The following is a 7,458-nucleotide window of genomic DNA, read 5'->3' as shown; positions in this document are numbered from 1 at the left end:
GAGCACAGGCTCCCCTGAGCTGACCCCAGCTGAACCCTCCACTGCAGGAAAGAAACCAAACATGTAACAGGAGAGCAAAGTACACAACTTCCAACAAAGCCTTACATTTGCTCAAGTACAGAAACCACCTTATCACTATTCCCTACTAAGTGGGGAACAAAGTTTTGGAACCCAAACAATATCTAGTGATAAATCAGGTGAAAATAAATGCCTGAACAAACATACCCAAGTTCTGTTTTCCCCACTTGAGAGAGTATCAGGTTTGATTTTGCTACGTGACTTTCAAAACAAGCCTCACTATACATTAAAAAAAAAAATCTAAACTGTTTTTCCCTTGGATTAGGAGGTGCAGATTTTGTATGCAGTATCATACATGACCATCAAAATGCTTCATGAATGCTCACACCTGTTACTGCACAGGTGAGCCCAGCACGGAGCCCACCTGGGAGCTGATCTCGGGCACGGGTCAGACTGGCTGGGACAGGGCCGGGCCCACTGGCCCCACCACCCAGCAGCCCTTCCCCAGCCCACAGACCCCCCTGCCTCTGCCCAGAAGGCACATACGGAGCTCACCCGACTCACCTGGTCCTTCCTCCCCTCAGGACTGGCAGCACCAAGTGCCAACACAGCCACCCATGTCACCATCCGGGGCTGTGGCTTCTTGGAGGCCCCGGCAGGAAATCCTGTGATGTGACAGACCAAGTTCTGTGAAATTCACAGGAAAACAAACAGTCCCAGCCTGGCTGTCGGCACACCCTGCCCTGGCCCTGCAGCCCCTCCCCACCACACAGCTCACCCCTTCCACCCCCTGTGCCCAAGCTGGCTCTCCCCCCCACCTCACTCTGTGCTCCTGCAGCCCCTCACACCTACATCCCACTGTGGGCTCCATCACCTCTCCCAGGGAGGAACCACAACCCAGGCTTGTCCCTGCACACACCCCAGCCCCCTCAAACCCCATATGCTGCCCCCCAAGACTTCACCAACCCCCCCAACACATCCCAAATGCCTCTACACTGCCCGAGATTCCCAACCCTTCCTCCCCCAGACCCCCAACTTTGCCTCCCCAGGCCCCAAACCCTGTCTCCCCCGGCCCTCGGCCCCTGCCTCCCCCAGCTCCCCAGCCGCCGAATCCTGCCCTCCCAGCTCTCAAACGCTGCCTCCCCCAGCCCCCATTGCAGGTCCCCCCGCTCCGGACCCCCAAACTCTGCCCACCAGGCCATCACTACCCCTCCACAGCACCCCAAGCCCCCCTGGCAGCCTCCAAGCGCTCCAGCCCCCCACGCCCTGCCTCCCACACATCCCCCATTCCCATATCCCGCCCCGCACACCTCGCATCCCGCAGGCCACGCGGGCGGAAGCGCAGCCGGAAACCCACCGAGAGGGGCGCGCGGGCCAGAGCGGCACGGGGGGGAGCGGCCGCACCGCCACAGCGACCCCTGGCGGTGGGGAAGAGAATCTCGGGATCCGCCCGGAATCTCCTCGGAATCCGCCCGGGATCCTCCTGGGATCCCCCGGGAATGAGCCCCGGAGGGGCGGGAGGCAGGGAATGGGAGCGGAACTGCCGGGAGCGGCTCGGGGGAGGCAGAGAACCGGATCACCGCGCGGGTCGGGGCTGGGTTTGGTTTTGGAGATGCTGGTCCAGAGCAGGGCACGGAGATGCTCCAAGGGATGGAGCAACGCGGGGTGTCCAGCCTGGAGAAGGGGAGGCTCCAGGGAGACCTCAGAGCCCCTGCCACTGCCTAAAGGCGTCTTGTAAAATGATGGAGAGCGAGTTTTTAGAGGGGCAGATAATGACAGGGCAAAAGGGAAAGATTTTAAGCTAAAAGAGGAGAGATTTAGGTTAGATGTTAGGAAGAAATTCTTCCCTGTGAGGGTGGTCAGGTCCTGGCACAGGTTGCACTGAGAAGCTGTGGCTGCCCCATCCCTGGAAGTGTCCAAGGCCAGGTTGGATGGGGCTTGGAGCAACCTGGAATAGTGGAAGGTGTCCCTGGCCATGGCAAAGTCCCTTCCAACCCAAATCATTCCATAATTCTATTATTATATTCCCCCAAAAGGCAAATCTGTGCACACAGAGGGTTCAGAGGATGCTCTTGTCTGGAGCAGAAACTAGAGGGGAGTTAACACACAGTAAATCACTATTTTAGAGCTTATTTTCTGCTGATGGTTTTCAAGCCTGCCTGTTTGTGTTGAATTGTGCTTCTCCTTCAGTGGCTCTGACAGCCCCACTCCTGGGCTGAGCGAGAGGCTTTCAGCTCAAATACAGGTATCTCACTCATGAAATTTAATCACAAATTTCCCTCCAAGACATTTTGGTATAAACAGCCCAGCAGAAGAAAACCACTCCAACAATAACTCGCTCCCTGATGGCTCATTAAAAATGAACCAGAGCTTAGTTTATTTCCTCAATAACACATTTTAGCAGACCTTTTATAAAATATACATAGTGGAATAAATCATGCAGAACCTGAATAGGAGGAGCAGCTGATGAAGGGAAGCACCACAGCACAAGCAAACACTCATTTTCAGGCTGCCCATTAAACCTTAGTGTGGCCTCTCAGTGCTGGCACATTCGAACAAGAGGATTGAATGACACAGGGACAGGGTTTATCCCACCAGCCTGACCCCACACTGTGCCAGCTGAGCAGGTAATTCAACACTCTGGTTCCCCATGAATCAGTGCCTGCACTGCTCAGAGCCTGCTCTGAATACTAAACTCTTCCATTTCCCTGTGATTTTTCTTCTGGTGCTTGTAAATACACAGCTGGAATGTTCTACAAATGCCGAGGAACATCTTTCCAGTCCCTGTGAAAGCAGAGGTCATGATCCCCACTTTGCACAAAGAATTGTGATGCAAAGAGATGAATGAAAACACAAATACACACAGATCTCAGGAGCTGACTTTGCAAAACACACTCTTGAGCTTTTCAGAGTACAAAGCCCTTCCCTGCTGCCCCTTGACCAGTGCTAACAAGCTGAGGGATATTCCTTCTCCTAAGGGAACAGCCCAGGTTTTCACGTGTCTTGGTTTAATGTTGGAAGTGGCACTGCTCAGTGTTCTCTTTTTCTTACAGATTCACAGAATTGCCAAGGTTGAAAAAGACCTCCAAGATCATCACATCCAACTGTGATTGCAGTGAATCCTTTAAGTAAGCCAGGAAGTGCCCAGAGCAGGAAGGAAGAGCCCTGCAGCCTGAGGGTGGACCCTGCAGCCAAATGTGCAGTGGCCACATGAGGCTCCTTGAAGGGCCAGACGAGCCAGCCAGGCTATGCTGGCACCCTCACGAGAGAGATGGGCCTTTCCAACTGAGTCAGAGGGGCTCTGAGACCCTCAAAACACTGGTTATCACCAGCCTGGCAGGGAGATGGAAGACCCATCTGGATGCCCCACCATGGACAGGGAGAGCCACCGATTCCCTCCAGGGCAGCACATCAGGGTGGCACAGGGGCACGTGTGTGCAGAGCAAAAGCATTTCACACCCTTTCATGAATTTCATTTGTGAAGGCAAAAGCATTTCACACCCGATGCTGCCCCTCTCTGCTGTGCCCCCCTCACACACTGCCTTTTGTCTCCTCTTTGTCACAGCAGAGCCAGGCCCAGGCAGTGCCATTCTGGCTGCCACACGCCGCTGGGATTTCATTCCTCCTGGGTGCAGCACTGCCCAGGCTGTGGCCAGCTGTAAACGTTGTGTCTCTCCTTTGTGCAGCTGAGCCCGGGCTGATGGCAGGGACAGCGCTGAGAAAACAAACATTCTTTTTTTTTTTCCTTTTTGATAAAAGAAAACATTACCTCTCTGAGATTTACACACTAGATCAAGCATAAACCTGAGTTATCTCCCTCTTCTCTTTCTCCAGGGAGCAGATAATAGGTAGATCCATCCATCCGTCTGTTTTGTTACACGTCGCCCGGCTTGGCAGCGTTTCGGTTGCTATTAAACCAAGCTCACCCCCCTTGACATTTAAAGGGCTGTTGTGTGATTACTGTCACAGTCTCGTATGTGGGTTCTTAAACCAATTCTCTCCTCTTCCCACCGATGATGGATTTTCTCGTTTATGCCACAGTAATTTGTTTTTCTCTTGCTGTGCTCCAACAAAATGCTTTCACTGTCAGATGTGGTTTTGGGTACAGCCCGTCCCTGCCATGCCATGTTACAACCAAGCAGCTCTGGGCAAATTGGAGCTGCCCTGTCTTTCAACAGCATTAGCAAAACTCAATAGTGTGGCTGTGGGAGTCTGGTCATGCTGGGGTTGGATCCTCCTGCGTTTGGAATCATTGCTGTGGTGTGGAAGGTGGCAGAACACAGTGCTGAGTCCTGATGGGGCCACCAGCTGCCATGGCTGATCCATTGTCCCTGTGCTGAATATCCCATGGGATGTGTGGACATTGGCTCTGCAGTGAGGAGCACATGGTGAGGGCTTTCTGCCTCCTTGGGAGCAGAGGATGGGAAGCTCCATCAGCTTGAGGGGTTGCAGCTCCTCCACTGGGTCAGCACATATATGGGGAGAGTGCACAGACCAGAGGGTTTGCTGGCACCAGCACTTTTCCAGATGATGTGCAAAACATAGGAATATTTCAGTGCATCAAGTCCTTAAAATCAAGTCCTTAAAGTCCTTTAACCTTTCTGTGTTCTCCTGTTGGCAAGATCAGAAATGCTGAGAGTGGTACCCAGCTCTGCCCAGCACTGGTGGGCAGTTTTGCCAGACAGGCAGGGAGTTCAACAGCTAAAAGTACTTACCAGAGAGTTTGAAATATACAGCTGAGCCCTTGGCCTGTTTGTACTTTGGGTATCTGATGTGAAAACCTCGCTCTGCACATGCTCCTGCCTGTTCCCACCACACAAATTCCTGCTTCTCCTGGGGCTGCTCACACTGGGGGACTTCATAGAATCATAGAATTGTTACAGTTGGAAAAGACCTTTAAGACCACTAACCCAGCACCACAGTGTTCACCACCAAACCATGTCCTCAAATGACACATCCACATGCCTTTTAAATACCTCCAGGGATGGTGATTCCACCACTGCCCTGGGCACCTGTTTCAGGGCTTGACAACCCTGTAAGGGAAGGAATTTTCCCTAATATCCAATCTAAACTTCTCCTGGCACAACTCGAATCCATTTCCTCTCATCCTTTCCCTAGTTCCCTGGAAGCAGAGCTTGATTCCACCCCCAGGTCCCCACTCCTGTCAGGGAATTACAGAGAGCAAGAAGGTCCCCCTGAGCCTCCTTTTCTCCAGGCTGAGCCCCCACAGCTCCCTCAGCCACTCCTGGTGTTCCAGGACCTTCCCCATCTCCATTGCCCTTCTCTGGACATGCTCCAGCATCTCAGTGTTCTACTTGTAGTGAGTGGGACCATGAACGTGCTGCAGTTCCTGCTGCCTTGGAAAGGCACTGTGAGTGGGACTACCCTGGCCCATTTCACACTTGGAAAATGCATCCATCAGAGATCAAAATGCAAGTGTCCCCCTTGTGTGGAGAGTGCCAGGGCTGGTCATGTCACCTGGACACCTGATCCCAAGGTACTTGCAGAGTTCATGTCCTTCCCACCATGGTGCTGCAGAGCGTCTGAGCTGAAAGCTTAGGGTCTTCTGGCTTAACCTAAAAAAAAACAAGTGAAAATTTCCTACTCCACAGAGCTCAGTTGTATCAGCAATTCCTCTGTCCCCAATCCCCTGCTTCAGAGAAGGTTGCAGAGGTTTGTGTATCTAATGAATTGTTATTCAAACCCACTTGCTTGTAGAGAAATACCTTTGACCAAATCCAGCTGTGCTGAGAAAAGATGTTTGCTCTCTCAGTCACTCATCACTGTCCCCAGCTGGAGGTTTCTGTCCCATCAGCCTGCCAGCTGGGCAGTTTGTGTGCCTGATTCAGAGGGAGCCAGCTGGGCTGGTGACCTCCACTCTGAAGATGATAAATCTGAGGGCCAGTGGCCTGCTGAGGAGCACTGTGGTGGCCAGGCATCTGCTGATTGCAGCACGTCCACTCAGCTGCCTCCCACCTACCATGCATTTTTTTTTGGAAGAATAACTTATTGTAGCAAAATTTCTGCCAGACCCAGTTCCATAGGGCTGTGTTTCCCTCATACTAGCTGTGGCAGGTGTTATTTGTCCTCTCCAGCAGACAACAGCAGGCACTATCTCATGGAGCTTGCCCATGAGACTTACTGTGCCCAGCCCTGAGTTCCTCGGTGCTGCTGAGTGCATGTGCACAACAACATCCTCAGACCTCTCCACAGAGCTGAAATACACCCCAGAATGGGATGGTGAGTCCTCCCCAAACTGCCCAGTTTAGTGTGTCTGCACTTTCAGGGTAAATAATCATCTTTAACCACAGCAGAGTCGTGTATAAGCAGGAGAAAGGCTGGGCAGTGCAAAGACAGAGGTCAACCCTGAAAGGACTGTGGCAGTCCCTTTCATTCTGTGCTCCTGCAGCCCCACTCTGAAATACCCCAAAGCACCTGTTTTTCCACATGGGAGCTCCCTGTACCCTTGACAGCAAGGCCAAGAGCTCTGGTTGCTGAAATGATCCCAAGGAGATGCCTCTGTGTTGCATCCTGGGGACCAGCACTGTCATCTACTTGCTCTGACACCCTCTTGCTCTGCCAAACCCACATCCCTAAATGTCTTCCAGGCACTGCTACCACTCTTAGAGCCCCTGTGCCCCCAGATGCCTCCCCACCACCCTGACAAGCTGTTCAACACGGCTGCAGTGGTGCAGGAGATGCTTCCAACACAGGTGCCTTGGATGAGCTGATGCCCTTTGCAATCTCCTTCTGATGCATTTCTGTAGAGTCTGGCCAATTTGCATAACAAACGTGCTATAAATGTCAAAATCAGCCATGTCCATAACTTATTTTCACTTCAGACTTGATTGCTTCATTTTGACTCTGACTTGCCTTTGCAAATAGCTGGAGCTGGGCACACTGAGGACATCACCTTCCTGGGTTCAGAGCTGTGCTCCCAGAGCCCAACATCCACCTTCCTTACAGCCACCCAAGAGCTCCTGCCTTCCCTGCAGATAGAATTAGTGGCTTTGTTACTTCTGCCCAGCACGAGTGGACTCAGGGAGGAGAGAAAATCACATGCTGAGCCAGGAGACAGACCTGTATGGCAGCCTGGGGAGGCAGAGAGCTTCTTGTGCATGCCAAGAGGGAAACTGAGGCAGGACCACCCAGGGGTCTCCTCTCTGTGGCAGATCCACCCTGCAGGTCTGGGTTCCCAATGCCATCCTTGGTTTGCACAGTTTCTCATGAAGTGCCATGAGAATGGGTGTGCTCAGGGTGATTTTGCAGATGCAGGATGAGGAGAGATGGCTTCAAATCCTGGCATCTTCCAGGCTTATCCATGCACTCCATTCCTCCTTCTGCTGCGCTGTGGATAAACTCTATGCAAACCCTATATAAACCCCATACAAACCTTACATAAACCCTATATAAACCCCATACAAACCCTATACAAACCCC

The 7,458-nt window shown here is 52.3% G+C and overlaps 1 non-coding gene across 1 annotated transcript; it reads right to left on the bottom strand.

Annotated features, from left to right (window-relative positions):
- Window positions 1-353: 353 nt before the first annotated feature.
- On the bottom strand, window positions 354-531 carry LOC139680973 (small Cajal body-specific RNA 16). The gene has a single exon (XR_011699445.1). It is a non-coding gene; the product is annotated as a small Cajal body-specific RNA 16 (non-coding RNA).
- Window positions 532-7,458: the final 6,927 nt, after the last annotated feature.

The sequence above is a fragment of the Pithys albifrons genome, chromosome 19 (assembly GCF_047495875.1).
Source record: "Pithys albifrons albifrons isolate INPA30051 chromosome 19, PitAlb_v1, whole genome shotgun sequence".
In the NCBI taxonomy this organism is placed as follows: Eukaryota; Metazoa; Chordata; class Aves; order Passeriformes; family Thamnophilidae; genus Pithys; species Pithys albifrons.
This window is presented reverse-complemented; position numbering and strand designations above follow the sequence as displayed.